Source organism: Capra hircus, chromosome 23 (assembly GCF_001704415.2).
Source record: "Capra hircus breed San Clemente chromosome 23, ASM170441v1, whole genome shotgun sequence".
In the NCBI taxonomy this organism is placed as follows: Eukaryota; Metazoa; Chordata; class Mammalia; order Artiodactyla; family Bovidae; genus Capra; species Capra hircus.
In genome coordinates, this window is record NC_030830.1 from 27,078,137 (window position 1) to 27,095,190 (window position 17,054).

Consider the following 17,054-nt stretch of genomic DNA (forward strand, 5'->3'; position numbering starts at 1 on the left):
CTCTCAAGAATTGGACCTAAGCAAGACGAAAATTGCCTAGGTCCAATTTCCCCATTAGAAACTCCCATAGTAATATCTCTTAATTAATTTTTATTTTTGCAATTATTTGATTAATATGTGTTTCTCATATTGCTTGCAAGTCCACTGTGTCTATTTTTTGCTCACTGTTGCATTGCCTTGGCCTAGCACAATGGGAGATAGTTATTAAAATAATCAGTATACATTAGTTGTGTTGAGGTTGTAGTGTGTAAATATCGTAAGGGATTTTGACATGTAACTTCATACACCCACTGATCATGAAAGGCTTGGTGTTCAGAATGAAACATTTCGACAGTTTTGGGTCTAGAGCTTGGTTGGTATTACAAAAGGTTATATAAAAGAATGAGATGATGAAGATGAATTTAGATAGTATATTAATAGGAGTGAAGGAAAGGCAATGAAGACATGAAATATTGGAGAGGAAGTACATTGGAGCTTGGTGAGTATTGAATGTGTTTTTTAAGAGGCAAAGTGTTTTGCCACTTGAAAAAAAAAGACAGAGATTAAAGTTAGTGAGAGTGGCGGTTTCTCCTTGATGAGTTTTAACCACCTACTGATTTTTTTTTATGTACCCTGCTCTACTCTGTGGTGCTGAAAATAGCCAGAGAACCAGGGCAGTTTAACACTTGTCCTTTTGCTCAAGGCTGCATCTAGCAACTTAATTATTTCTTTAGCACTGGGTATAAATAGTTCAGTTTCCTTGAATAGTGATTTTAAGGAAAGCAAGTCATCTTGAAGAGCTCTGTGCTTCTCTTCCAAAAGTTAAGAACAGGGTAGGAAGTGAATTATCTGTTATACCCCCATGTTGGTTTACTTAATTAGGCACAAAATGCATTTTAAACATGGAACTTACTTTTCTGAAGAAATACACAATGATGAATATCCTGAAGAAGAATGATTATTTTATGGGGCATCCCTGGGACTCACCGCTTTTTGCACTAAAAAGTCAGCCCACACCTTGCTGCCTGTGGGCTTATTTCTTCCCACTCTAGTCTTTTAAAAGTGTTCCTTTGCATAAGGGCATAGAGAAGGGAAGGTATACTGTGACCCCCTTGAGAAAGGAAGCCATACTTTATTTCACCTTGTGTTCTTCAGTGCCTGAAAAGTATTAAGTGTTTAGGGAAGGAAGGTAGGAAGGAAATTAGATCCACTATATGAAAAGGAAATGTGAAGACACCATACACAGGAAAGAAGAAGAAAATGAGCTGCAGATGGAATGCTGTGGAAGACGAGATAATGTTCTTATTTTTCTTGTTTTGGTTTGAAGAGTGAACTAGTTTGGGAGAAAAAAAGAATAATGGGATGGTGGAAAGAAAGGAAGAAAGTGGAGTGGAGAGAGATGATTGAGGAAAAGATCAGAAGCCGTTGTATCTTATTTGGGTGAACTTGACAGAGGATGAGATGGCTGGATGGCATCACCGACTCGATGGACGTGAGTCTGAGTGAACTCCAGGAGTTAGTGATGGACAGGGAGGCCTGGCGTGCTGCGCTTCATGGGCTCGCAAAGAGTCGGACACGACTGAGCGACTGACCTGAACTGAACTGACACTCAAATCTATAGGGCTTATAGATGACCAATAGTCATCTCTAGACAAACTAAGTTCAATTAGCAGCTGATATGAGAATTGACATCTACTTCTGTCACTTAAAAAAAAAAAAAGAATCTAAGCATTGCTAAGCTATGTTTACTGCACCAGTTCATTTGCAGGATACTCCTTGATTAGAAAAGGATGGGGGATTTCACAAGAGACCCAGAATTATGCAGTTCAGAGCAGAGACTTGTAAATCTGCTGCCATTTGAGATGTCTGAGTCCATTTCATCTTTCCTGGATTAAGCACAGAGACTTTAGGTCCTTCTCATCATGGTCTCCAGGTCAGTAAGACATAGTCTCAGAGCACTTGAACAGATGAGCTTGGCTACCCTCCTGAGAGGCTGTTAAAATGCTGGGAGTCCATTTAACATTATTTTATATAGAATTCAATGTTTGAATCTTCTGTATAACATCAATAAGTAGTAATACAAACTTTACTTGAATACCTTTAGCATTAGGGAGTTTATGAAAATGTATCAGCATCTGAGGCAGCTTCCCTCTTTGGAAAACTCTTAAAAATTTCCTCTTCTATTGAGCTGCCATTTGCCTCCCTATAACTCACATTCATTTCTTTTCATCTACCATTTGTGCCCACACAGAACACGTGTGTCTCTTTGTCATGTCTATTCTTCCCATGTCTTTTCTGCTTTAAAATTTTGTCAAAGTTTTTCATGCAATATATTCCCTGTAATATCCTGGTTACCTTTGTGAACCTTATAATATCTTATTTAGCACCTTATGCTATGGTCTCAAATATATTTGTTTTGTTATGCATATATTAGTACAGGAAACTTAAATCCTCAGACTCCACACCTGAAATCCTATTGTGAGATATTTTGTCCGAAACAAATTGCTATATGGTTATCTTCTACTATAATATATTTGCAAACAAAATAACAAACACAGCCTTCTTTTGCTCTTTATTAAAATACAAATATTTTTAATGATGCAATTTGATTCAACCTCCAAATAATTACAATTTTTGTATTTTGGTTTTTTGAAACTCAGAGGATATGTGTCTCTAAAATAGACATTAGAACAGTAGTCTGTGGAATTAAAAATTGAATAGATCATGCTTTTAACTACTTACATATTCAAAACTAAAGGTCGTAAATAAGAGAACTTTAGTCATGATTTACCTAGACATATGTCAGATAAATTAGCAAAATGCATAAATTCCACTAAGGCTCTTAAAGAGGGACTTCTTTCATAACATACTTCTCTCAGTTACAAAATGAAAGGTTGCAAAGAAAGAAAATGAAAAATAACAACAGACAAAGTAGTTTATAAAACTGGGACACTGGAAGAACATCCTTGAAAAATGGGAATAATATTTATTAATTTTGAAGGAAAGGTGCTTTGGGCACTGAGTAAGCACCTTTTTTAATCCTTTCTTTTTCAAATATTTGTGTTATTTACTAAATATGAAACTAGAAGACACTGAAAAATTGATGCAGACTTACCATAGTTTTTCTAAAGAAGCTGCTGAATGTTAGAAACAGCATAATCACACCAAAGAACCAAATAAAAATAAGAACTGCATATTTTCAAATTAATTAAGTAGAATCGTCTCTGACTGCAATTTATATTTCACAGAACTATAATAGATAAAAAAATTGGAAATTAGTTCTTATAAATTAACTTATTACTTGCTAAAGTAGTTTCAGAAAAAAGTGACAACTGATTTTGTTCCGATTGCTTCAGTGAAATAGCTGAGGAAAGAGAGGCCAAAGAAATGCAACAAAGGCCAAAACGTTTTCTTTTGTTGTTTTTACAGATTTTTGTTAGTTAAAAAAAAACTATTTTCTACTTTATTAAAATTTGTATACTTCAGTGAGTGTAAGTGAAGTCGCTCAGTCGTGGCCGACTCTTTGCGACCCTGTGGACTGTAGCCCACCAGGCTTCTCTGTCCACGGGATCCTCCAGGCAAGAATACTGGAGTGGGTTGAGATTTCCTTCTAAGAAAGTACAATTTAATACAATAAAAATTCATCTATTTTAATTGTATAGTTCAGTGAGTTTGAGGAACATAAACATCCATGTGACAATATTATCAAGTACCTAATATTTTCATTAGCCTAAAAACTTTCATACAAGGCCCACACATTTTGAGAGAGGATGATGATTTCATGTTTGCTAAGTAAGCAGTTATTTGAAAAACTATAGAAAGAATGTGTTTGACAGTGCCCAATGTTCCTTTTATAAAAAATTCCTAATATTTTAACAGAACCAAGCACATGATGGCTCTGAGTCTGCTAGTGTCAGCAGCACCCTGGATGCAACACAGATTAAATGCACGTGGCCACATCTCCATTCTTTTGCTGTAAAATAAGATCCACTCTCTACTAAACATTACTAGTGAATTGCACACACTGCTATGTAGTATGGTCGTATGATCCTAACATTCAAAAGGATCAATTTGATCAAAGCAGAATTGCACTGGACAAAGCTCAATAGGTAAGGAAGGCTTTATCAAAGCAGTTGCTGTAGGGGACAGAGATCAGAACTCAATCTGAGCTCAAGTCCACAGAAACAGACGACAGGGCAGGAGAGGTTTTTAGAGCTGGGGTAGGGTGGAGGGGTGTGTCATAGGCCATCTGTGTTTACTTAGTGGCCTTGTTGAAAGGAAAAGCAAACTTTCTCCTATCTTCTTGACAGAAGGTGGTTTTAAAACTTGGAGGAAGGGACTTCCCTGGTGGCACAGGAGATAAGAATCCACCTGCCAATCCAGGGGACACAGGTTTGATCCCTAGTCCGGGAAGATTCCAAATGATATGGGTCAACTAAACCTGTGCAACCACAACTACTGAGTCTGAGAGCCTCCACTATTGAGGCTATGTGTTGCAACCTACTGAAGCCCACGGGCTCTAGGGCCTGCGAGCTGCAACTACTGAAGCCCAGGTACCTAAAGCCTGTCCTCTGCAACAAGAGAAGCCCCCTGTGCTTTGCAATGGGAAGCCCATACACAGCAACTAAGGGCAACCCCTGCTCACGGTAACTAGAGAAAGCCCATGCAAAGCATCAAAGACCCATTATAGCCAAAAATAAGTAAATAAATGAGATGTGAAACAAACAAACAAACTTCAGGAAGACTTGTGTGGAAGTTGAGCTCTTACTCTCCCACAGACTGGAAGAAAGAGGCGACATTTTCTTTGATGATTACCATTCAAATGGATGGCTCCCAGGTCTTTGAGAAAGACAGTCTTGGGCTTTTAAAATATTAAGATTTCAAAAAGACGGAGAAAGAATATACGGATTACATGTTTTCTAAAGCAAATGCTCTCAAGTACGGAGAGGAAGGACCTAGAATCTGGGAGAAGCCTGTTTAGTTCAGTCAAGCTGAGAGGGACCCTGACTGTGGAGTCCTTTAGGAATTCACCTCTTTTACTGCCCTTGATTTGCTTTCAGCCAAAGGTCAGCACACCCCACAATCAGGAAAGCTTCTAACATCTCTACACCTGAGAGTGCAGGCTCAATTGTCTCCAACCAGCAGTGGATAAAAGGACTTATTCTTTTCCTTAGTCCAAAGTTCACTTTATATTCTGTTTCATAATTAAACTTGTCTGAGCATGATCGACAATAAAAACATCTATCCTTTCTCAGAGAAACTCAAACCTGATCCCCTCTGTAAGGTATTTCCCAGTGACTTAGATAAAATAATCACTGTGGTACATTTTAACAAATCTAGGTTATTCAGCCTTCCATGAGAACACTGCAGTTAGAGTCTTCAGGGTCAAAAAAAGTAAATTACTTTTTACATTCTTCTTTCAATATCCTTATTCCTGATAGCTAGTGAGTAATCATCTTGAATAAGAATCACCCAATTTACCAAGAACAAGAAAAAAATTTTAAGGCCATGAGAAGCTACAGTCCAGATTTGGAGGCTCTTCAGTTCATATTATTAATCTCATTCTAAAGCATCTCTATTTGGGTTTCTCCAAGAATCCACCTGCAATGTGGGAGACCTGGGTTTGATCCCTGGGTTGAGAGATCCCCTGGAGAAGGGAAAGGCTACCAATTCCAGTATTCTCACCTGGAGAATTTCATGAATTGTACAGTCTATGAGGTTGCAAAGAGTTGGACATGACTGAGCGACTTTCACTTCACTTCACTATACACGAAGATTCCCCCAATAATAAGTAGATACTTCCTTACATTACTATGAGGATTCTCTCTGAGCAGGGAGTCTTCCACAAATGCAAATTTTGGTTTCTTTCCTTGTAAGCAGAAGCTACTCGAAATCCTCCATACGATAGTTCTTTTCCAGTCTAATAAAATTTTTATTATCCTATCTAAACCATGTGCCCTGCTACGATTAGGTTATAGTAATTGACCAGCATCTGCCCTCTTCCTAGATCCCTCCAGGTAGTTCAATTTGATGACTGCCTACAGCTGCTAAGACTAAATTTGGATTCTATTCTCTATCTAGGAGCATTCTAGTAATTCCTATTAGCATTTAAAATTAATGTTTTCAGGCTGCTAAGAAAATAGACAACTTTAAATAATGAAGGATTTATATTTCCCCTGATTGATAGAAAGAGTTATATTCTCTCGATGTAGCTATATATCTCCTGTCCAGGTTAATTATTGTGTGAACTCACCATGAGAAGAAATTTATCAGGTAGTTGCATTTTGTTTTTCTAGTTCCAGAATCAAGTTTTAGAAAAGAAATAGAGGAAAAGAAGCTAGGGGATTTAAAATCGAGGAGTAACCTAACAGATATATACTTTAATTTTTCATAGAATTCTAAGGAGAAAAGTCTTAAAATGCTTATTTCAACTGTAGGAGGCTAATATATCAGATGTAGTCTATGACTGGACGTTGATCTTGGTAACAGCAAATGAATGAGATGATTTTCATTTAAAAAAATGTTTAATTAAAATATGGTGCTGATGACAATAATCCCCAAAGTCAGGTAACTATGAAATAGGCTATTTGGTATAGGATATAATATAACTGAGAAAAACAGAGAATTGGGTCTCATCTGCAGGAACATGGTATGGTTTCAATGGTACTACTTTCTAAGTGTAATGAATAGGGAAATGTCTTCCATCTGAGGACTACTATCAGATTTTAGTGTTGAATCAGGCCATAGAATCCGTTGATAAGGTAGAAGGGGGAAGAAGAAAAACATTCAAGCAGAGAGAACAGACTACAGGCTGTGAAGCAGCAAAGAGCTAGATTATTTGGCCATCAAATTGGAAAGCAAATGTGATCCGATGCCATGAGTGAAAAAAATAAAAAGAGAGCTGTGGGAAATAGCATCAGAGAGGTTGGCAGAGGCTAGCACTCATGGAAATCCACAGGTAATGCACCCATTAGGTGACGGTGACCGGGTTTCACCAGGTGAGAAGCAGAACACAGAAGCAGCTCAGGGCAATCATGCTCTAGTCACCTGAAAAAAGTAGTTTAATGCAGCTGTATTACATCTGTCATCTTTGTGAGAAAGAAATGAACATTTAAAATTTCAGAAAGAAACTTCCTGGAGGTCCAGTGGTTAGGGCTCCATGCATTCACTGCCCAGGGCACAGGTTTAATTCCTGATCAGGGAACTAAGATCCTGTAAGCCACAAGGAAAAAAAAAAAAAAGAAAAGAAAACTTCAGAAAAAGAGGAGAAAAAAGTCCTATTGTGGATTTTGGTAAGTTAAGGGTATCCTCTGGAAGAAAAACAAAATCATATGTAACTTTTAAGCTGGTAGAAGAGATTTCAATTGAGGAAATCGAAGTTAGGAAAGAAAAAGAGGAGGTGGTGTGGGAGAAAGAAGACCTAAATTATAGCAAAAATGTTAAATTCTGTGGAAGATATAAATCTTTATATATGTGATGTTAATGACTATGAATAGCAAGGAGAGATAAGAAAGCCTTCCCCAGGGATCAATGCAAAGAAAAAGAGGAAAACAACAGAATGGGAAAGACTAGAGATCTCTTCAAGAAAATTAGAGATACCAAGGGAATATTTCATGCAAAGATGGGCTCAATAAAGGACACAAATTGTATGGACCTAACAGAAGCAGAAGATATTAAGAAGAGGTGGCAAGAATACACAGAAGAACTGTACAAAGAAGGTCTTTATGACCCAGAAAATCACAATGGTGTGATCACTCACCTAGAGCCAGACATCCTGGAATGCAAAGTCAAGTGGGCCTTAGAAAGCATCACTACGAACAAAACTAGTGGAGGTGACAGAATTCCAGTTGAGCTGTTTCAAATCCTGAAAGATGATGCTGTGAAAGTGCTGCACTCAATATGCCAGAAAATATGGAAAACTCAGCAGTGGCCACAGAACTGGAAAAGGTCAGTTTTCATTCCAATCCCAAAGAAAGGCAATGCCAAAGAATGCTCAAACTACCACACAATTGCACTCATCTCACATGCTACTAAAGTAATGCTTAAAATTCTCCAAGCCAGGCTTTAGCAATATGTGAACTGTGAACTTTCAGATGTTCAAGCTGGTTTTAGAAAAGGCAGAGGTCCCAGAGATCAAATTGCCAACATCTGCTGGATCATTGAAAAAGCAAGAGAGTTCCAGAAAAACATCTATTTCTGCTTTATTGACTATGCCAAAGCCTTTGACTGTGTGGACCACAATAAACTGGAAAATTCTGAAAGAGGTGGGAATACCAGACCACCTGACCTGCCTCTTGAGAAACCTGTATGCAGGTCAGGAAATAACAGCTGGAACTGGACATGGAACAATACACTGGTTCCAAATAGGAAAAGGAGTACGTCAAGGCTGTATATGGTCACCTTGCTTATTTAACTTACATGCAGAGTACATCATGAGAAACGCTGGGCTGGAGGAAGCACAAGCTGGAATCAAGATTGCCGGGAGAAATATCAATACCTTCAGATATGCCAATAACACCACCCTTATGACAGAAAGTGAAGAAGAACTAAAGAGCCTCTTGATGAAAGTGAAAGAGGAGAGTGAAAAAGTTGGCTTAAAGCTCAACATTCATAAAACTAAGATCATGGCATCCAGTCCCATCACTTCATGGGAAATAGATGGGGAAACAGTGGAAACAGTGACTGACTTTATTTTGGGGGGCTCCAAAAATCACTGCAGATGGTGACTGCAGCAATGAAATTAAAAGATGCTTACTCCTTGGAAAGAAAGTTATGACCAACCTAGACAGCATATTCAAAAGCAGAGACATCACTTTGCCAACAAAGGTCTGTCTAGTTAAGGCTATGGTTTTTCAAGCAGTCATGTATGGATGTGAGAGTTGGACTGTGAAGAAAGCTGAGGGCCGAAGAATTGATGCTTTTGAACTGTGGTGTTGGAGAAGACTCTTGAGACCCTTGGACTGCAAGGAGATCCAACCAGTCCATTCTGAAGGAGATCAGCCCTGAATATTCATTGGAAAGACTGATGTTGAGGATGAAACTCTAATACTTTGGCCACTTGATGCAAAGAGCTGACTCATTGGAGAAGACCCTGATGCTGGGAAAGATTGAGGGCCGGAGGAGAAGGGGATGACAGAGGATGAGATGGCTGGATGGCTTCACTGACTTTATGGACATAGGTTTGGGTGGGTTCTGCGAGTTGGTGATGGACAGGGAGGCCTGGTGTGCTGTGTTTCTTGGGATCACAAAGAGTCAGACACGACTGAGAGACTGAACTGAACTGAACTGAAGTGACTATGAAAGAGCTGTTGTTGTTCAATTGCTCAGTCATGTCTGAATCTTTGCAACCCCGTGGACTACAGCACTCCAGGCTTCCCTGTCCATCACCAACTCCCGGAGTTTGCTCAAAGCCATGTCCATCAAGGCAGTGATGCCATCCAACCATCTCTTCCTCTGTCATCCCTTTCTTCTCCTGCCTTCAATCTTTCCCATCATCAGGATATTTTCCAATGAGTCAGCTCTTTGCATCAGATGGCCAAAGTATTGGAGTTTCAGCTTCAGCATCAGTCCTTCCAATGAATATTCAGGGTTGATTTCCTTTAGAGCGGACTGGTTGGATCTCCTTGCAGTCCAAGGGACTTTCAAGAGTTTCTCCAACACCACAGTTTAAAAGTATCAGTTTTGGTCTTCAGCCTTTTTTATGGTCCACTCTCACATCCATACATGACTACTGGACAAACCACAGCCTTGACTAGATGGACTTTTGTCAGCACAGTAATGTCTCTGAAAGGGTAAGGACATCCAAAAGTTTCTCCATAAGAGCAACAAAATAAATCTTGCAAAAGATGATCAGAGTTGATTTTATCAGAACTTTAGAAGTTAACTAAAGTCTTGCAACAATCTAGAGAGTATTTAATCAAGAAAAAAGATGGCAGCAGGAGAAAACCAGTGAGCATCGGTCGTGCTTTCAGTACCTCAAGTTCCATCTCTTGCTTTCAGTTTTAACAGGAGCCTCAAAAACGAATTGCCAACAGCTATGGTGAAAACTAGCAGCCTGGAAGCAGTGCAGGGGGGCAGAACTCAACTCCAGCTTGTTCAAAGCCTTGATCCCAGAGAATTATTATTTGATCTCTCTTATGAGTCCCTGGAAGACCATTTGCAAGGCTGTTGTGTTTGACTAACTCAGAACTTATCCATGTCAAATGCCTTTACCTTGGGGGTGGGTGGAGGTGACGGGGGTAAGCATTTGTCAAAAAAAAAGAGAAAGGCAAGATGGTTTCACCTCATCCTCCTGGGACCACAGTGACTCTGATCAGAGATCTGCCTCTTTCAGTGTTCTGGGTTCCAATGAGTTCCTGCTGCTGCTGCTGTCTCTCTTGCTGCTGCCAAAAGTTCTCTTGGGAGCTGGGGCACTAGAGAATGAAAATAAGAGAAACACAGGAGACATTTTCCCACTTTCTGTATGTTAAAGGACTCGTTCCCACTCTGAAGCCAGAACTAAACTGCTGCTCTTTGAGCTCTCTATGGACACTGGTGCTTACTTTAAGTTTTTAGCAATTGTTGAGTGGAAGCTTCAGGTTACTGGAGGGAAATGAAAAAAAAAAATACAAAAATGATAATATACCACTGGCCAAGCGCTGTTTAGAATTCCGCTCTCCTCCCCCAGCCCACCTGCCATATTCACTTTTCAGAGTCCTCACGCTGCTGCTCCAAACCTTCTCTCCAGGTTTTATAGCTACATTCAGTGGGTATGTTTACTTCTTACCCAGAGCCAGACCCTAATCTATTTTCCCTTCTTTATCTTTCTGAGCCATTTCTATTATGCAATCTGGTCATCTTGTGCATAATTTTTTCTGTGTTTGTTCTGGAACAAGACAGAAAAAAAATGGAAAAGAAGAAAGAAAAGATGACATGGAGGGAGGGTAAAATGTGAAAAACTAGGAAAATTAGAACAGAGGAAGGAAAGAGGAAAGATCTCCAATACTATACATTGTTGGAAAACATCTGATTCCTAGAAACTTTATTCTGTCTATGTGGTAGATGAAACCAAATTTTTATATAGGAATGACTATTTCAAAGCAGAGCCTCATAAGCTTAAAACTGTGTTTTGTCTTCCCTTCTTGTCAAACTGTACTTACAGGACTTTGTGATTTGTTTTTATTTAGGGATCTCCAATAATAGATCTGACATGTCAAATGTCAATTTGCTACAGAAATAAAACAATTACAGGTTGCCACCACATGCTGCAACATCAGTGTTTTCTGATGCATAAGTTGTCTAGCAAGAGAACAATAGCTGTCCTGTGTTTCAATCTCACTCCATTTTATACAAGTCTGGGACTGTCAGGTAAATTGATGCATTGGTTATCCAAAGGTTTGAAGATAGCGTAGTGGTTATTACATTCACCTAACACATGACAAGTGCCCGGTTTGAAACCAGGTGGAAACATGGGTTCTCATCTTACTTCTGAATCTTTAGGGCTTCCTTGGTAGCTCAGAGAGTAAAGAATCTGCCCGCAATGCAGGAGACTCAGGTTCGATCCCTGGGTCAGGAAGATCCCCTGGAGAAGGGAATGGCAACCCTCCAGTATTCTTGCCTGGAGAATTCCATGGACAGAGGAGCCTGGCAGGTTACAGTCCATGGGGTCACAAAGAGTTGGACATGACTGAAGCAACTTGGCAAGCACACAGCGTGAATTCTATTCATGTTTCTGTTGGAAATGAAGAGAGAGTTTTTCCTCAGAAACCAGACTTTTCTTTGCATTAAGTTTTACAATTCTTTCTGGTTTTTATGTGTGGAAGAGTTGTATTTGGCATGGGACCAGAACTCCATTTTTCCTCTCTTTCTAGGCTCTGCTGGTTGATGCAGGTAGGATTGTGGACATAAATCTAAAGACGCACAGCAGAGCTAGATGATGTGCTCATTTAAGTGTTATTTTCATTTTGCTGAACATAAAAGTGGTAAATAGATTGAAACAAATATATTGAATTCTATCAAGGTAAAGGATCATTCTACACTCTCTATAAGTGTGAGCATGCCCAGGGTTGTCTGCATAACTATCAGAGTTATTGTTCAGTCGCTCAGCTGTGTCTACTCTGTGAGCCCATGGACTGCAGCATGCCAGGCTCCCCTTTAGGTCCCCTAATCAATTGTTTCCTGAGGAAATTCTGGAAAGAAATTCTTCCGTACCAAAGTGGTAACCATAAGCTTGGTTTATGCCATTAGCATATGGTTTAGTCCACAAGCTTGTCCTGGGACTATAGGTCATTAGCCAGAAGAAGGACTGATACTGACCATAGAGTATCCTGTGTGACTCGATTTATTTGCCAGCCAAGCTCTCCATGATTCATTCCTGAGTTTTCAGGAGAGGGTTCTTCAAGAAAGGCTAAAAGAGCCACATGTTTAGTATTTTTGTAATAGCTAAGTGATCTAGACAACACTGATCTCTCAGCCACCTTTGCAAATAGAGGTTGATGATATTTGCTTTGCTTCCAAGAAATAAATAAATTAAACTGTAGGATGGAGGAGTTGCTAGACTCATTTTGAATCACAGAGAGAAAGGAGCTGTGAGAATGATGGAGGGATGGCAACTTCTTGGTCAGGTTCCTGCAAAGCCAACATCAGGATCAGAAAAAGGATGATGACAAATGCCAGGGATGCAATCAGAGGCTGTGACCACCTGGGAGGCCACCCCTGGAGGCTTCCTGGACCCGGGCAGAAGAACACCAGCTTTGCAAAAGCGCCCCAGACCTCCTCTGAAACAAGAATTCAATTTCTTCATTGTTATTATGGCACTGCAAACTGGTTTTATACGAATAACACATATGTGTTTCTTTTTGTTTTACCTGACAGAATACATAGAATTTCGAACTTTTGAATACTGAATGTAACATTCAAGGACACTAGTAAAATTTTGTCAGATATAACATTTCCACCACTTTTTATGCTCTTTGATCTGTATCAGCAAAAAGAAAGAATAATAATAACAATAATAATAATTATATCAAAAGCCAGAAAGTCATTACAGCTGAGAGGTAACAAGGGAATACCAGACCACCTGACCTGGCTCTTGAGAAACCTTTATGCAGGTCAGGAAGCAACAGTTAGAACTGGACATGGAACAACAGACTGGTTCCAAATAGAAAAAGGAGTACATGAAGGCTGTCTATTGTCACCCTGCTTATTGAAATTATATGCAGAGTACATCATGAGAAACGCTGGGCTGGAAGAAGCACAAGCTGGAATCAAACTGCTGGGAGAAATATCAATAACCTCAGATATGCAGATGACACTATCCTTATGGCAAAAAGTGAAGAGGCAGAAAATAAAGTGAAGACTTTATTTTTTGGGGCTCCAAAATCACTGTAGATGGTGATTGTAGCAATGAAATTAAAAGATGCTTAGTCCTTGAAAGGAAAGTTATGACCAACCTAGACAGCATATTCAAAAGCAGAGACATTACTTTGCCAACAAAGGTCTGTCTAGTCAAGGCTATGGTTTTTCCTGTGGTCATGTATGGATGTGAGAGTTGGACTGTGAAGAGGGCTGAGCGCCGAAGAATCGATGCTTTTGAACTGTGGTGTTGGAAAAGATTCTTGAGAGTCCCTTGGACTGCAAGGAGATCCAACCAGTCCATTCTGAAGGAGATCAGTCCTGGATGTTCTTTGGAAGGACTGATGTTGAAGCTGAAATTCCAATACTTTGGTCACCTGATGCAAAGAGTTGACTCATTAGAAAAGACTCTGATGCTGGGAGGGATTGGGGACAGGAGGAGAAGGGGACGACAGAGGATGAGATGGCTGGATGGCATCACCGACTCGATGGACGTGACTGTGGGTGAACTCCGGGAGTTGGTGATGGACAGGGAGGCCTGGCGTGCTGCAATTCATGGGGTCGCAAAGAGTTGGACACCGCTGAGTGACTGAACTGAACTGAACAAGGAGTTAGAGCTTTAAATCCTCTTCTTAGTCTGTACTGTTCCTAGTGATTCCTTTAGAGATGTTTGCATCCCCCTATGGGCTTCCCAGGTGGAGCTAGTGGTTTAAAAACCCGCCTGCCAATGTAGGTAGATGCAAGAGATGCAGGCAACCCACAACAGTATTCAGGGTGCAGTCAATAGGGTTGCAAGGAGTTGGGCATGACTGAAGTGACTTAGCACGCATGGACGCACATGTGGGCTCTAAAGGTATTCATGATCAGCTGTGAATAAGAATCCACCACCAATGCAAGAGACCCTGGTTCGATTCCTGGGTCAGGAAGATCCCCTGGAGAAGGGAAAGGCTACCTATTCCAGTTTTCTGGCCTGGAGAATTCCATGGAGTGTATAGTACATGGGGTCACAAAGAGTCAGACATGACTGAGCAACTTTCACTTTTCCTAGAAGAGAGCATTTCCTAAATGTTCTTGCAGGTGTTTTGAATATAACATAAAGATTTTTTTTTCTCTCTATGAAATTTTAGTAATTTAGGAAGTCTACCGTGTTGGGAAACTTTGCAACTTTGTTATTATCAAAAGCAAGTTAAACTAAGTTTTAGGTACCTGCCTTCTTAACCCAGGTTTCATGGAAGGGGACTTTAGACATTATCTAAGCCAAAGATTTTTAGTGTGGGAAGGTAGGTATCAGAATCACATAGATGGCCCTGCTTCTGGACAGGGGACAAGGGACTAGCACGGCATCCCTATTCCTGTACATTTATTGAATGTACAGCAAAAAAACCATTTTCAGAATACTAGTCATAGCTCAAAATATTTCAGGTAACTGAGACGGGTGCTGCTTCTGCCTGGAATATGGAATGTCTCCAGATACCTGAGTAGACAGCTGCTTAGGATCACATGGCATTTATTATATAAGGTCTGTAAAGCAGGACCATTTAACAATAAATATTTTCACCAGTGATTGTATGTGTGTATGTAAGAGAGGTGAGTAGAAAAATTATAATTTATGTAAAACCAAAAAACCAAAATTGAACTGCTCAGGGTTGTGATTCTCCCAAATAAGCACACAGGATTGGAAGATGCCAATGATGGGAATGACTCTGTGTGAATGAAGCCATCCACGTGTTGGAGTCAATTGTTCCTACGCCTGTGAGCTCCTTAGAGCACAGGACACAGCTCTTCACTTCTACAGCTCTTTGAGTTGCACATTCATTCACTGAATTACTGGGGACACACTAAAGCCCAGCGCTACACTAAGCATAGAAATCGTGGTGAACAAACTTTGATATCCTGCTTAGTGCAGGGTTAAAAACACGGTAGCTTTTAATAATCTTTTACTAAACTGAATTCTCTTTCATTTTCCCTTCTTCTCTTTGTTCTGCAAATATTCATTGATAATGTTAAGCTATCAGTGGTTACATATCTATTCTGTGTATTTTAAAGATACATTTAAAGGTACTTCTGCCTGGTTTGCAGAATTTGGGCTCATAAATAGGTTTCCTGATCATTACTCATTACCAAGAAAATTTTTAGAATGAGTGATGAAAGGATTAACATCATTTTCATTCATTGCCTTTCTTCAGAGATTCTTGTATTACATCCTGAGTCTTCCTTTTTTTGAGTTTTTTCTTTTTTTAAGTTTTATTTATTTATTTACTTTGCAATATTGTAGTGGTTTTGCCATACATTGACATGGATCCGCCATGGGTGTACATGTGTTCCCCATCCTGAACCCCCTCCCACCTCCCTCCCCATCCCCTCCCTCTCAGTCATCCCAGTGCACCAGCCCCGAGCACCCTGTATCATGCATCAGACCTGGACTGGTGATTCGTTTCACATGTGATAATTTACATTTAATCACTAACATACCTTCTTTCTCAGTCCTCTTTTAAGGTTATTTTTGTAACAAGAATCATTAATTTAGAATGTTGCCATATATGTCTTCTATAAAATATAACCGACTGACATTGGATTTTGTCTATACATTGAGCTATCTTCCTCTTCAGTTCAGTTCAGTTCAGTTCAGTTCAGTTCAGTTGCTCAGTCGTGTCCGACTCTTTGCGACCCCATGAATTGCAGCACGCCAGGCCTCCCTGTCCATCACCATCTCCCGGAGTTCACTCAGACTCATGTCCATCGAGTCGGTGATGCCACCCAGCCATCTCATCCTCTGTCGTCCCCTTCTCCTCCTGCCCCCAATCCTTCCCAGCATCAGGGTCTTTTCCAATGAGTCAACTCTTTGCATCAGGTGGTCAAAGTACTGGAGTTTCAGCTTTAGCATCATTCCTTCCAAAGAAATCCCAGGGTTGATCTCCTTCAGAATGGACTGGTTGGATCTCCTTGCAGTCCAAGGGACTCTCAAGAGTCTTCTCCAACACCACAGTTCAAAAGCATCAATTCTTCGGCGCTCAGCCTTCTTCACAGTCCAACTCTCACATCCATACGTGACCACAGGAAAAACCATAGCCTTGACTAGACGGACCTTAGTCGGCAAAGTAATGTCTCTGCTTTTGAATATGCTATCTAGGTTGATCATAACTTTCCTTCCAAGGAGTAAGCGTCTTTTAATTTCATGGCTGCAGTCACCATCTGCAGTGATTTTGGAGCCCCCAAAAATAACGTCTGACACTGTTTCCACTGTTTCCCCATCTATTTCCCATGAAGTGATGGGACCGGATGTCATGATCTTCGTTTTCTGAATGTTGAGCTTTAAGCCAAATTTTTCACTTTCCTCTTTCACTTTCATCAAGAGGCTTTTTAGTTCCTCTTCACTTTCTGCCAGAGGGTGGTGTCATCTGCATATCTGAGGTTATTGATATTTCTCCGCATCTGCGTTTTTGTGTCTTTTTACATTCTTTTATTGTCAGAGTTAGTAAGGGATCTATCTCCCTGTATATTTATTTTATCTCCCAAAACATCAAGAACAGCTGTTGTTGCTTATTTAAAAAAAATAGATACTTGACTTTGGGTAACATAATCTGTTTTTCTTTCTGACCTTCAACAGTGACATTTACTTTCATACTGCCTGGTGGGTTTGTGTCTGTGTAGTGCTGGATTATCCACATGAGTAAACATCAAATCTCATTACTTTGCAAGGAAAACATGGCATTCATCTATTCAGTAATTGTTTTCGGATTACA